Source organism: Heptranchias perlo, chromosome 8 (assembly GCF_035084215.1).
Source record: "Heptranchias perlo isolate sHepPer1 chromosome 8, sHepPer1.hap1, whole genome shotgun sequence".
Taxonomy (NCBI): Eukaryota; Metazoa; Chordata; class Chondrichthyes; order Hexanchiformes; family Hexanchidae; genus Heptranchias; species Heptranchias perlo.
The window spans coordinates 85,567,386-85,583,314 of record NC_090332.1 but is presented as its reverse complement, the minus strand read 5'-3'; positions in this window follow the sequence as shown (position 1 = coordinate 85,583,314).

Below are 15,929 nucleotides of genomic sequence, written 5' to 3'. Positions count from 1 at the left end.
GGCAAGCTGGTCCATCAAGCCTGCCCCACAAACATGGCCGGGGCATCATGACTAAACACTTCTTCCCTTCCTCCCCCCACCCCCCCGGCAGTCATGTAATCTCCTGGGAGATGCAAAAAAAAACCCAGGGCAAATAAGGGGGGAAAATACTCTCTGGAAAATTCCTCTCCGATCCCTTCAGGCGATCGAAACCAGTCGAGGAGATCACACTGGCCAGGCATACGTCAACTGTGAATTGAGAAAAGAAAATAAGTAACAGCAGAAAGGATAGAAAGAAATGAAAATAGAATGAAAGAAACAGGCATACAAAAATGGATATATTGGGAAGGTTCAGTACAGGATGTATGGAGAGAGAACAAAGACAAATAAGTCCAAGACAGCAGGAAACAAAGTGAAGGACACGTAAGGGAGTAGGAAATCAAATTAAAAACTAAAGGAAAGTAGGAACATAGGAACAGGAGTAGGCCATTCAGCCCCTCGTCCCTGCTCCACCATTTGATAAGATCATGGCTGATCTGTGATCTAACTCCATATACCCGCCTTTGGCCCATATCCCTTCATACCTTTGGTTGCCAAAAAGCTATCTATCTCAGATTTAAATTGAGCAATTGAGCTAGGATCAATTGCCGTTTGCGGAAGAGAGTTCCAAACTTCTACCACCCTTTGTGTGTAGAAATGTTTTCTAATCTCGCTCCTGAAAGGCCTGGCTCTAATTTTTAGACTGTGCCCCCTACTCCTAGAATCCCCAACCAGCGGAAATAGTTTCTCTCTATCCACCCTATCCGTTCCCCTTAATATCTTATAAACTTCGATCAGATCACCCCTTAACCTTCGAAACTCCAGAGAACACGACCCCAGTAATAAATGAAAAAGAAAGGATAACAAACAAGCAAATAAACCAAAATGTGAGTAACACGTTTTCGCAACAGAAAAACAAAAGCGAGAGGGAATTGAAGAGAAACTGAAAGGTCAATTAAAAGGTTAAACAGCACGGGTGTCCTCCATCGCCTGCTTAAAAAAAGCAGGTCAACATCGGAAACTGTGGAAAGGTGACGGCACCGGAGATGGTGGGGGGGGTGGGGGGTTGGGGGGTGGGGGTAAGTCATCCATTAGGCGAGGGAGGGGGAGATGAGGGGGTGTAGAGATTAAAACTCCCCCCCCCACACTCCGAGTTCCTGAAATGAAAAGCGTTTATTCCTCAGCACTAACATTTTACATCGTGAGGAGCATAAATATTTTTTTTTAAAAATCTTGCATTACTTAATATTCTAAATAACCCAACATTTGCATGCAGTGAATCAGCACCGGGGGAGTCGTACTGAGTTGTACCAGCTTTGGTTGTAGATAGGTCGAATGAGCAGGTACGACTGGCTGGCTTGCAGCTGACTGGGCAAATACTGCAAGTGAAGGCACTGAGTGAGCCAAGGGTCCGAGTGCCACACAGAATTGGATGCAAATCGGGCAGCGCACGTGAAGATTGGGATTTCGCTGTCCGGTTTGTGTTTTTTTTCTCTTGGAAAAAATTGATAGCCTGCCTTTTAAACGAAGCCCCCCCCCCAAAAAAAAACCCCAAATTTGCGGCAATCCTACTGGCAGCTCGCTGCATCATCTGAGAGAGAGTCAATACTACCTATAGCTTATGTCGGAGGCCAGAAGCAGCCCTGCAGTTGTGTCCAGCTCGCCCAGCTACAGATTCCACCTCTTTTTCAATGTGATTTCGTAGAATCACAGAGTGATACAGCACAGAAGGAGGCCATTTGGCCCATCGTGCCTGTGCCGGCTCTTTGAAAGAGCTATCCAATTAGTCCTACTCCTTCCCCCATTCTTTCCCCATAGCCCTGCAAAGTTTTCCCCTTCAAGTATTTATCCGATTCCCTTTTGAAATACTGAATCTGTTTCCTCCACCTTTTCAGGCAGTGCTTTGCAGATCACAACCACTCGCTGTGTAAAAAAATGTTTCCTCGTCTCCTGTCTGATTCTTTTGCCAATTACCTTAAATCTGTATCCTCTGGTTACCGACCCTCCCGCCACTGGAAACAGTTTCTCCTTATTTACTTAATGAAAACCCTTCATGATTTTGAACACCTCTATTAAATCTCCCCTTAACCTTCTCTGCTCTAAGGAGAACAACCCCAGCTTCTCCAGTCTCTCTACGTGACTGTATTATATCTGTTGTGTGGGGCACAATCATGTCCCTTCATTCACCTGCTTCTCTTGATGGCCGTATCTTGCAAGACCTTGTATTATGGCAACTTTATCCCTTTAAGAATTTTCGTGACCAGTTGCAGTTGCCTGGTAGCTGCATCAATAAAGTGCTGGATTCTGAACTAGGAACTTGAATCATACTGATGATTTCCCTAAAGGACATGCAGCCTCACCTGACCCCTTTCTAGATGAAACAGATGGAACAGATCAGAAGATTTTCCTCTCTTTCATGTAAGCAACTGTATTCATATGTTTAAACTAGATTGATCTAACGGGGGTTCCATAAATTACTCTCGCAGTATTAAACACACTCGATTTTGAAGAATGTGCAGTTTTAGTGAAGAACTAATCTTATCCCCTTCTGGCCTCCGACATAAGCTATAGGTAGTATTGACTCTCTCTCAGATGATGCAGCAGAAATTTGTCCTTTAGGGAAATCTGAAGCATGAATGTCAGTCATGAGCGTACGATTTACGTTCCCAGTTAAGAATCCAGCTTTGGACAGGAAGTACACTCAGTAATGGAATGCTTGTTAATATGCCATAACAGGATTGTAATCCCATCTACAATGAGGAGTGTGATTCTTGACAGAATCCACGAGGGACATCAAGGGATTGACCAGATGCTGGGACCGGGTCATCCATAGTTACGAGGTGGCCAGACAAGTGTCTTCATGAGAGTTTTTCCAGGTTGGTAAACCAACTTAGAGGAAAGAACCTTTGATGGCAACAGCACTCCAGGTGACACTGCTACACCAATACAAACAAGGCTTGAAGTGAGAACATCCAGTGATGGGATTGTGTGAAAACCATTTTGCTTTGGTTTATTTGTTAACAGCAAACTACTGCAGACGCCCCTTGTTTGTTGTCAAACCTCAAGTGACCTGCCCTGAGACCCAGTTGGGAAATATTAGTTTCATTAGCTACAAAGAAGGAAGGCATGATTGCAAGTACAAATACTGGCATTTCCACTTTAAGAGAATGAACTAAGAGGGGAATGACTAAGACGGGAATGTTTGTTGCTCGATATATCTGGAGTGTGTTGTAAGAAGCAAAGTCAAAAGGATGTTAATTTCTTCTTGCAAATAAACCTGGTTTTATGACGAATGCTAACCTATTGATCTGAAACACAGGCCTGGATATTAATTCAGAGCCGGGAAAAGAGTCGGGGGGAAGGGGAGGATTTGCGGACGGGAAACCCGGGTTTCCTGCATGTCATGACGATTTTGACGTTAAGTCGTCTTCAAAATTTTTTCAATAGGATTCGCGCCCAGCAGCCAGCCAGATTGATAGGCGGGAAAGCAGCGGGGGAGAGATCAAAGTCATCGGGATTTGTACGAGGGGCGTGATCGCGGGGGGAGGGGGAGTAGTCGGGCATCATGGGGGCGTGGATGAAGTCGGACATCGTTGGGGGGGTGGGGGAAGTCAGACATCGTGGTGGGGTGGGGGGGGTCGGACGATCGCGGGGTCTTTAAAAGGTAAGTTTGGTGAGCCGCAGGGAAGCACTCCTGCTATTCCTGGCCCACAAACAGTGCAATAAAGGCACTTACCTCATGGAACCGACCTTTCTCGCCCCCGTTTTCACTGGTGAGATTCACGAGCCCCAGGAAACCCGCGCTGGAGGCGTTAAATGCAAAGGTCTCTTAAATTCAATTTAACGTTTCATAATGAGGTAAGTTGCTCCCAAAAATACCTGTCCGCCTGCACTAATTATGGAGTTGCGTCTGGCATCCAAAGGCACCTCCATTAACCCTACTGCGGTCAGGCTGGAAAAATCTATTATTTTAATTTCCCACCGGCCCACAACCCACCCATTCTTGGGGGTTAAAACTCCTCCGAGGGTCTACACAAGATGTACATACCGGCACTCCAACAAACTGCTGTGGACTGGTTAAATGTTAAGTGCCTTAAAATTAAAGAGGGGCGAGAGATCGTCTTAATTCTGACATTTACTTAAATAGCAGGTCAGGTCTGTTGAAAGCTGCTGACAAGGAGAAAATGCTTCGTTGTAAAAGCAGAATGTGAGCCAAGAGTTCTTTAGCCTTTAGATTTTAACGGCTCCCTGAACCAGGCAGCTCAGGTTGTGATTTGGAAAGAGAAAGGCGTCTAACAACATGAATTGCCGATTATTTTAGTGAATCCTGCCAACTGTGATAACTTGCCTAGGAGTGCCAATCACATCGAAATGACAAAGGGGAGTTTGTCATGAACTAAAATATAGCAGACTTCCTTTTCTTCAGCTCCAATTCTTTACATTACCATTTGTAAAAAATCTGATCATGTCAACTCTATTGCCATTTCTCAACGCATGCACTTTTATCCTCTTTCAGTGCTGCTGTCCAATTATGTTTTTGCACAGTTGATATATTTCTGTGCTCATCAAGGTGATGGTCGTCAGTGCTGGGCAATGAATTACTTCCTTACTATATGAACCTAGTGACATGCGCTCCCAGGATAAGTACAGCGTAGCTCGATCGGGAGTAAAACTCTCTCTTCTCTGCCCCAACAACGTGATTTAAGTGCCCCTTACTCCAATCAGGTGAACTCCAGAGCTACCACAATTTGGGGCAAATATATTTATCAAGGGTGCTGGATTGTTTGGAGTGAGCCAATGTTGGTATGGGGAAAGTACTTGCTCTCTTCCCATGATTGCATCAAGAAACAATCCAAATGTTCAAACTCCCAATTTTCCATGCCCTTGGTTCTCATCTTCAGTTGCGCATTGAGACTCAGTCTCTGTGTGTGGTCGTCACTACAGTACAGTGAAGAATAGAGTCAGTGAGAGACAAAGGCTCAGGTGAATGTTGAGTTTATCTTATCGTCCTGGATGTACCAGAGTCAGAGCTCTATGGTTTCTATATTGCTGGCCTTTGAACATTCCCCGGCCAATGGGGAAAGTCCACTCCCAGAAAATGGACATCAGGATTTACACAAGCAGTTGTTCATCTATTAGGAAGGAACATAGGATCAGGAGTAGGCCATTCAGCCCCTTGAACCTGTTCCGCCATTCAATTGGATCATGGCTGATCTGTATCTTAACTCCTTTTGCCCACAGGTTCGGTAACCCTTAATACACTGGCCTAACAAAAATCTATCAATCTCAGTTTTGAAATTTTCAATTGACCCCCAGCCTCAACAGCTTTTTGGGGGAGAGAGTTCCAGATTTCCACCACCCTTTGTGTGAAGAAGTGCTTTCTGACGCCACCCCTGAATGGCCTAGCTCTAATTTTAAGGCTGTGCCCCCTTGTTCTGGACTCTCCCCACCAGAGGAAATAGTTTCTCTCTATCTACCCTATCAAGTCCATTAATCACCTATCGCTGCCAGTGATATACAATTTGCCCCACGAAGTAAATGGGACAGATTTTGAAAACTGGTTAACAAGAGAAATAAGACAGCTTGTATTTGAAATGTAGACTGCACATTGAGGATTCATGTACCAGCCCACGACACAGACTAGAACTGAGAAGTTGTTAAAACAAAATAAAATGAAGAAACAGAACATAAAATGCACCATTTTGGAGTAAAATTAATGAAATAAAAAAGGAAAAACAACAGGAATTGAGAAAAGAAAATAAGTAACAGAAAAAAGGACAGAAAGTCATAGAATGAAATGAAGAAGAATGAAAGGTACAGAAATGGATATATTGAGAAGATACTGTACAGAATAAATAAATCCCAAACAGCAGGAAATAAAGTGAGGCACATGTTATGGTCAGAGGGCAGGAGGGCAAACCAAAGACTAAAGGGAAGCAATAAATAAAAAGAAAGGATAACAAAAAAAGCAAATAAATCAAATGTCAGTAAGACATTGATACAGAAAAATAATGAAAGAGACAGAAAGCAGGAGGGAATTGAAGTGAAACTAAAAGGTTAATTAAAAGGTTAAATGGAAACAGTAAAATTGTAGAAGGGTCCATCCCTTGATTTTTATGCTAGACTGTTTTTTGATCATACTGGCTGCACTCATTGGAGCTAAAGGTGTTACATTTGTTGGTGGTTTAATGAGGGTTTTACACAGGGCTCTGTACAGTTGAGACTGACACTATAAACCTCCGGATAAATTCTTTAATATCCTTAATTTTGTTTATTTGCCCTGATTATTATGGTCTATGTCTTTAGTGCAAAGGCCGAAAGGGTCTGCGAACAAATTTAAAAAGAAAACTGCACTTGGCTTTTACTCACCATCTGAGATGTGATTACGTGGGAACACAGCCAACGGCAAATTATAATTTTAAAACTCAACGCAGGCTGGAACATGGTTGGAGCTTTCTCCTGGATTATTTCAACAGGCAGAAAAACCTTAAATCAACCTAACATAAAATTCTCCCCGTTACCACCGATTATTCCCTCCATTAACAGCAGTTGTACGGCCCCCGTCAGTAATGCTGGCCTCAGGAGAATTCAAGTTGTCGCGTGTTTCTGATGTTAGGCCTCAGAGGATGCAGAACAATACCGTGAGAGTGAACAAGTCTGCTGCAGTCTCCGTCCATGTGGGTTGGTACCTTGGTTCAGCTTTTGGCCCTTTGTCAATACATCGTAAGACAATTTAGTCCTTTGAAGCACAGTTGAACTTATGATGTGAAGCATTTAATGAGGAAACAAACAAGTTGTGTCGCATTGTAACCTTCACCTGTTGGAGAACTAGCTTTATCTCATTTATTCATTTTCCATTTGAATTCAAGTCAGTAAGCAGCCAGAAATTAGTACTTTTGACTAAAGTTGTATGGTATTACAGGCTATTTATTCAGATTGGAGATATTTGGCATTTTGTTATAGGTCAGATTTCGGTTGGCGGGGAAATCTCCATTGAGGCCGAATGTCATGTTGGGGGCCAGATTTCCATAAAGCTAGACACTCTTTTAACCCATCAGAAGCAATTTGAAAGCAAAAATTCCTTGGTAACATTGCTTAAGGGCACATTATGACATCAATTTAAAGACATCAGCACCGGGGCCTTTGAAAAATTGATGCAGCAGATAGCACGTAAGAGTTTTTCATTGGCACTTTCAGTTAACAGGCTTATTGGAACAAACTGTGGTCTGGTTGAATGTGACCTCCTGAGGGATGTTTGAATTTAGACAGGGTGGGTAAAACAGGAGGACGGAAAAGGAATGCGATTTGCAAACCGTAGGAACCATTAGACAGAACAACTAACAGTCTGCACTGTACTGACTTTCTTTCCAGTTTACACCTTACGCAGGTAGTTTATTTCCAGAAGATTCCTGCTGGGATCTCCAAAGAAGTGCTTCCTGCAGCTTTCCTAATGGCCTTGCAATCATCACACTCTCCTTGCCGATAGATCCCGACAAAAGAAAGATTTGACTTCTGTTACATGAACCAAGCTGTGCGGAAGAAACTAGAAATTGCTGTGCCTGCTGTTGCAATCGGTGCGGGGGCCTCACATAAGTGCGGTCAATTTGTCAAATCATAGCGACGACCATGGCTGTCTGACGTGACATTGAAAGAGTGTCGATGACCTTTCAATTTTTAATGGTGTATAAGTGGGTTTGTGGAATTAGTTAGACAGGAGGTTCGTTAAATGATTCCGAGTCTCTTCAGTTAGTAGGAAAGGCTCATCTCATGTGTTAGAATCATCATGAAAGATAGGAGGTGATAAATAAGCTGCTGTGTGTGGAGCTGTGGAAGACAGAATTTATTCTTTGATTGAGTGTGTCTGATAATGGGTGGAATAAATGGCAGCAGTGCAACTCTCAGCTGCAGTTTACTCTCCCTGTTTATATCCAAGTATGTACCATGAATGAAATCAGCTGCACACCCAATGACCAGCAGAATGGCAGTATCGTGTGTTTTATTTATTGGGATAAAGGGGCAAACAGTATTTTTGTAAATAAAATCTGGTCAAGGAAGGGCTGCGATCAGAGGGTATAGTTTCAACTGGACGGCTTTAAGCACGTAAGACTTGGAACCTCTGCTGTTCACAATGTTTAGAAATAATTTGATGACGTTTTTAAAAGAATATAAGCATCCGATTCCAAGAAATGAGGGAAAGAGGGAAAAGAGATGCATGTAGGTGCATTTTGTAAAGTTTATAAGAAATCCTCCCAGAGACAATTTCATTGGTTCCTGTAAAATTAGTAATTAATGTTTTTCTTATCCGCTGTACAGAAATAAATGTATTCTCCTCACATACCACACTTACATAAATAAATAAGTCTTTGCATAAAATGCGGGGAAGCAGGGTTTTATCATTCCTGTTCATCTGCTTAGACTATGGTTTTTTATAGCAAAGACCCAAGCATAAGACCCAACTTAAGAAAAGATTACATTAATTTGCATATTTCCTTCATAAGAAATATTTCGGCAATGGTATTTAGCATTGCAAATGATTCTGTTTAAATATACATGTTTACCGCTTAGGGTTATTACTTGGAACCTCCCTCTAAACTTGAATAATCGTTCAGTTCTTCAAGAAATTGCCATTGTTCATGTGACTCATTGTTTCTCAGCTCGGAACTCAAGAGGCAATGCAGCTGGTGTAAGCATTTCGGATACATTACTAAATATAAAGGCCCACTTTGAGTCATCCTTCACCTGTCCTCCCTTATTTGTTGCTTTTCTGCTGGGCTGTATTTGTGTTTGGTTCTCATACTGTACTTGCCAACTGTAGCTGTGGGAAATCAGTTATTATATCGTATACATAGTTTTTGCTTACAAAGTCACCTCAGAAATAGGCGAAGAGTTCATAATTTAACTTATTCTGATGTCCTACACAAAAAAAAGTTATTTTTACTGCTCCTAATAATGATTGATATGGGTTTCCTCATCTCCAAAATTTTACATGGATAAACCAATCAGAATGGAGTACTCTGTTAATAGCCAGTCTTGCTGTCAATCATGGGAATGCAATTCTGGGAACCTTGCTCACAAATACATGCTAAGTGTTGCATTTACCTCTTTGTTGAGTGCATTCAGCTAAGAATGATATCTCTGGGAACTCTCTTGAGGTCAAGATTCAGGCTTCTCATATAGCCATGGACCTCTGGAGGAAAATATTGTTGGAGGCATTTTGAGCTCAGGTAAGTATTACCATTTTCTTGTCAGTCATTTTTTTTTATGTTACAAACTCTATTGGTGAGTCCTTAATCTAGTGGAGAAATAAAGATGTTGGCTGGAAATATTTTCAAAAAATATTTAGAATGATTTTATTGGTTCATATTGATAGACTTTGCTGACTGCTAATTCTTCATTTGTTGTTTTCATATGCCTTAGTAGTAATTTGGCAGATTGCTAATCGGTACTGTTGTAATTTGTTGCTATTTTATGTATATAAAATTTGAGTCAATCAAGTACAAGCCTGACATATCTGCATATATACAGATGTGATGCCTTAAGAGCAACATTCAAATTGTAATGGAACATAGGAGCATAGGAATGGGAGTTGGCCATTCAGCCCCTCGAGCCTGTTCCGCTATTCAATTAGATCATGGCTGATCTGTATCTTAACTCCATCTACCCGCCTTGGTTCCGTAACCCTTAATATCCTTACCTAACAAAAATCTATCAATCTCAGTTTTGAAATTTTCAATTGACCCCCAGTCTCAACAGCTTTTTGGGAGAGAGAGTTCCAGATTTCCACTCCCCTTTGTGTGAAGAAGTGCTTCCTGACATCACCCCTGAATGGTCTAACTCTAATTTTAAGGTTATGACCCCTTGTTCTGGACTCCCCCACCAGAGGAAATAGTTTCTCCCTATCTACCCTATCAAATCCTTTAATCATCTTAAGCACAAGGACAAAATGCTTACTAGATGCAACATTTTATGTTCGTGGTTGTCCCATGGTGAATATACTGCTTTATAACATCAGGGGAGTTAGACATTGTAACGCATGATGTATTATTACAATCAGAGCCATTGATCTACGATGACTGAATCAGTTAAAATGCATTTTTACTGCTTGATGTTCTTAGTATAAACAAAAGAATAAGTTGCTCGATAGATCCCCATCAGCCTCTTTCCTTCTGTCTGTCTTGCTTAGTCAGTCTCTATCTCCGAAGATTTAAGAAAAAAAGCATTTGAAAATAGTTAAATAGTCCTGTTAAAGGAAGGTTCTAAAGTTCATGCTCCAGTTTATTTTGACATCATTTGGAAAAAACAACTACACGATCCAAATATCACCAGAGGAAACACATGGGGCCTGATTTCAGCAGGGCTGCGGGTTCTCGGCGGATGGGCTAGCGGGCGCGTGGGTAACGTGCCCGGTGAAATTAGTGGGTTTCCCGCACGATCGTAGCAGGCAATCCAGTAATTGGATCCACTTACCTGCTCCTCCGGGTTCCCCGCTGCTGATCTGCGCGTCGGGCGGGCTGCGCATGCGCAGTAAGATCTGTCAGCTCGAGGCGCTCTATTTAAAGGGGCAGTCCTCCACTGACAGATGCTGCAACCAATAGCAAAGATGACTGCATGGAGCAGCCCAGGGGGAAGGCTGCTCCCAGTTTAATGATGCCTCACCACAGGTATCAATACATGGGGTGAGGAGGAGGGGGAGGACAGAGATCTTCCACCCGGCGGGCGGGAGGAAGCGGCCTGCCTCTGCCACCAGGAAGGCCTGGCTCGAGGTGGCAGAGGGGGTCACCTGCGCCACCAACATATCGCCCACCTGCATACAGTGCAGGAGGCGGTCCAATGACCTCAGTAGGTCAGCCACAGTGAGTACACGTAGTCTTTGCCCTACACTCCGTCTGCCACATCACCGCCCCCACCCCACATCTCCTTCGGCAGTGCCAACACTACTCTGTCACATCACCCCTCATACCCACTCAAACCCCATCCTCATCTTACCTGCACCTACTCACCTCGCCAGTACTCACCCCGCCACTACCACTCAACCCAATCCTCATACAATCCCATGGCTCTATCTCATACTCACTCTCTCGTGCATCTCTCTCACGGCCAGCCTCACTCAACCTGCCACCACCTGTGCTGCAGCCACAGGGCATGCATCACATATGTGCAGTAGACAGCGTAAGGCAAACGTCTAGTCAGCATGAAGGGGGTGCACAAGGGTGTCTGAGGGTTCGTCATGGTTGTTACTTATATTGAATTTCAGAACAACTCACATCACACATTATATTGGCACCACTACTGCCATGTCTTTGCGAATCCTGTCCGGTTTGTGCAATAATGCCCGCTCCTGGGTATCACTATGAGGACCCACCACTGATGCCACCCATTGTGTCACTGCAGAGTGGGTGTAGGTGTATTTGCAGGGCTCTTCTGCGCTGACGACTGAGAGACATCGGCGATGTCCCCGGTTGCACCCTGGAAGGCTGCGGAGGAGAAGTTCGGGAAGGCAGTGGTGACTTTGACAGCGACAGGTAGGAAGATGGTGCATGGGCCAGCCAGGAGCAGCTCGGCATGAAAGAGGCTGCAGATGTCCACGGCTACATGTAGAGTGACTCTGAGCCTCCGCGTGCACTGCTGCTCAGAGAGGTCCGGGAGGCTGAGCCTCGGTCTGTGGACCCTGTGGCGAGGGTAGTGCCCTCTGCGACGCATCTCTCTCTGCGGTAGCCCTCCCTCCTGCTGTACAGGTGGATGTAGCACAGCACTCTGTTGTGGAGCTCCACGTGTCAGAGGTGGACGGCGTGGATGGCGAGGCTGGTGAGGCTGTTCGCCCTCCGAGGGGGTCATGACTGCAGCTACGGCGGCCCCCATCCGGAAGATGTACATCTGAGGGGGTCCGCAACGTGGGTAAATGTCTCCGGACCCCGGGGTAAGTGTGCAGGTTGGTGACTTTGACCGTCAGGAGGAGGGTGGTGGAGGCCAAACTTTGTCCCAAGTGACAGAGTGGCCTCCTGCAATGGGTGAGGGTCTCCCCCCAACACCTGTCAAATGGACCTTTGCAGCTGCCACAGGCTGACAGCTGCAACACGTCCATTCGAGCTGGGAGTGTTTTCCCCCAGTGTGGGAAACAGTCCCATGTTGTTCAAAAATCCCACATAGTCCCTTAATCAGGTCAAATAATGACCTGAAATACCTAACTAAATATTGTCAAGTGGAACCCCGCTGGCTTTAATTGCCTGCGGGATTCCTACCAGCGGGGGCTGCGCGCGCACGCCGGCGCGTCAGCGGGGAACCCGGAAGTGGGCGGTATCGAGGCGGGATCCGGTCCTGCTCCTGGATTTCCCGATTTTCGGGGCCCCCCCGCCGAGAACGCACCCGATAGCGGGTGCTAAAATCGAGCCCATGCTTACAGTGCTTCACTGAGTGAACCATACTGGTACATAGTGCACACAATGTCCCTAACAGTACACAAGCTAAGACTGTGACATCCTGAGAATTGTGGGTGCGGATGTAGTTTTTAATGTTCTTCAGCTGACAGGATGATAGATCCAGGCAGAATAATAACTTAACCCCTGGGTTTCTAAGAGAACTTGAGCAAGAGCCTAGTTGAAGGTCCTCATGGATACAAAAAAAAACCCTTTATTGTTGTGAAATATGTAATTTTCACGTCTTTGTAGGATATGGATAGCTCTTTTTCAGCCGGCACGGACACGATGGGCCGAATAGCCTCCTTCTGTGCTATAACTTTCTATGATTCAATGATTATTGTCTTATCAATCTTATTTTCAACATTTTATTTGCCCATAATAAAATGGCAGATGAAAGGAATTTTGAATTTTTCTTTTGAAGTAATTTAATTCCAGTCAATGGAAAAGGAATTGGATGCAGTGTAAAACAGACTGCCCTTTCGCACCACTGGTGTCGACCGATTTCACCCCCACTATATTCAAATGACCCTAGACTGGAAACGGGGGAATGCCCAGGGAATGTCTGGGCAGAATACACTTCTGGTATGGTCTGCTTGCTGTGCATTTGGGTGCAAGTCCGAGAGGGAAATTGGCCATCCGTACTCAATTTTTTTTTGTCTCTTATACCTTTTGGAAACCTGGGATACACTGTAAGACAGTAGGCAAGGTGTTCCAGGCTGGAGGTAGGTAACTCCAGCATTCAGCAATACTGGGGTATGGTGGTTCATGGATTTCCTGGTTTCGGGTGTCCTGGGGGTGATCAAAGGGTTTGGCAGCACTCCGGTCGAGGTCCTACGGCTTAACAGCACAGAATGGGGATCCCGAGGTTCGGCAGCACTGACGGGATGGTTTTGGGGTTTGACAAAAATGGGTTGGCAGCCCTGGATTTTGGTAGAAATAGGGTGGGCGTCCTGGATTTTGGTAGCACTGCATTGGAGGGTCTTGAGCTTTTTGCAGCACTGGTAGCTGGGAGTCCTGGGGCTTAGCAGATTGACAGGAGAGCTGTCCATCTGAGGTTTGGCAGTATTGAGTGGGTGGTCCTGGAAATTGGCTACCCAGTGATGGCGGTCCTGGGTTTGGCAGCTTTGGGAAAGGTGTTCTTGGGATTTAGAATCACTCTGAGGTCTTGCAGTTTGGCAGGACCGTGGAGGGAAAATTGGGGTTTGACAGAACTGGGTGAATGTGGGGATCTGGCAGCAGTCTGAGACGAAAGAATTTGGAAAAATGTTTGTGAGAGATCGGAGACAGTGAAGTAAATCTTTTTTGATTGTTTCTTAGAAATAAATTAATGTTTTCAGACAGCGAATAAAGACATGACAGCTTTAATAAACATAATTTGCATTCAAAGGTTTATGGGTTGATTATCCTGCCAGCTCTGCTCCAGTGTGTGGTGGGCAGTGTATTGCTTTATTGCATCTGACTAGGGTGAAGCTGAACCAGGATGAATTTTCAAGTTCAGAGCTTTCCCTCGGGCACACAAAACCACCACCCCCCCCCACCGCGAGTGGCCGTGTGTCCCAGATTGCACCTAAGAAGCCTGCAACTGCACTACTGGGTGCCAGCTTTGAGGCCTTTTGGCTGTGGTCCAAAATCTGAATGCCCTTGCTGGCCCTTCAAAACAAACTATTCACCTGTTTGGAGGTTGCTGGGAGCCCCTTCTCAGCTCCAATCTGAAGGGGGCTGGCTGCAACTTCTAAGGCCCATTTTCAGTAGGCACAGTACCATCTGGGCCTCCCCTGGAAGTTTTGTGATCAGGTTAAAAGGGTGGCTGAACAGTTGTCGTCATGGGGGATTTTAACAATCCAATCATTAAGTGGTCTGTTAGTGGGCAATCAAGCTCCCTAGAGGGAGGGGAGTTTATTTTATTTGTCATCTTAATGGATTTATCACTTAGCCGTGATCCTTAGACCAAATCTGATCTCCATTTGGGGAAACATCTGGGCTAGAGTGATCATCGTATCATTTGATTTCAGTTGGTGAGGTAAATTAACCCTGCTGATAATTTAATGGTAGCATTCTATTTCAGAAGGGATAAATTTCCACTTACGGGGAAAGATGTGGCGATGGTACATTTGGGTATACAGTTGGGTAAAAATAACTGCAAACAGAAGAAAAATGGAGTTTATTTAATTCTATGCTGATGAAGAAGAAAATCTGGTATGTCCCTCAGATAAAATGAAAGGTCCAGGTAGCCCAGGTGGCTAAACATTCATTAGATTATAAAAGGAGCAATTGTCAAGAGAGTATAAAAACAGCTGAAGATAATAAAAGCCCGTATTAGAAATTCTAAAAAGGCATTCGAAGAAAGGATAATCGACATTTGTAGTTGGGAGGGTAAGACTCATCAGTTATGTTTAAAGTCAGAAAACAATTAAAAACAGCACTGATCCTTTGAGGGATTTAACAGGGCAGGTTAGGTCTGAAGATCACATATGGATAATGAGCTAAATAGATATTTTGCAGAGGTTTTCACTTCTGAGGATGATGTCCAGGTCCCAGTCGTACAGGGATGTGCAGCTAAAATTGCATCAATGGAAGTAACTGCAGAAATGGTCTCAGCTAAGATTAAGGCACTTAATTCTGATTGCTGGAGGAACTGATTCTATTTACCCTAAAGTGCTTAAGGAAATGAGGGATGTCATATGTGTAACCACTGGCTCATATATCCAGTAATTCATTGAGATTTGGGCTCATTCCAATGGATTGGCGGGAGGCTCATGTGATTTCATTATTTAAGAAGAGGAAGTATAGGCTCATAAGTTTGATGTCAGTTGTAGGAAAGCAATACAACCTAAAACCCTATTTGCCTTTTCTAAATCCACCTCACACTGCTTGTGCATCTTTAATGAGTTATCAACCTTTCCCCCCTGGTCTCTTTCTTAATCTGTGATTTATAATCATTTGAAGTTGTTTGGAATTCTCCCCATGCCTTCAAGAAACTTAGGTCCTGCCTCATTAACCCGATTTTGAATTATTTGAGTCGGTGACCAGAATAATGGACGGTTGCAGTCTTGTTGAGGTTTATATACCTTGATTTCCAAAATGCCTTCAAGAAAGTGCCTTATACAAAGCGATTGAGAAACATTAAATCATATTGGATTATAGGACTGATATGAGGCTGGGTAGATAATTGATTAAAATCTCGTAAGCAGAGGATTGTCATTGGTGGGAGTGGATCTAAGTGGGCTTGTTCATGAGTTGAGTCCCACAAGGCTCCGTCTTAAGAACATGGCTGTTCACTATCTTCATTGATAATTTGGATGAGAGCTTTAATAGATCTATTTGTAAATTCACAGAAGGCACAAAAATTTCGCTAGTGTGAATAATTCATACCAAATCAATAGGTTTCCGGCTGATTTAGATAAGTTAGATGAATGGGTCAGTATGTGCCAGGTGTCCTTCAATGTGGACATGTGAAGTCTATTACAATGGGAGTTGGGAAACTCCAGACGTGTC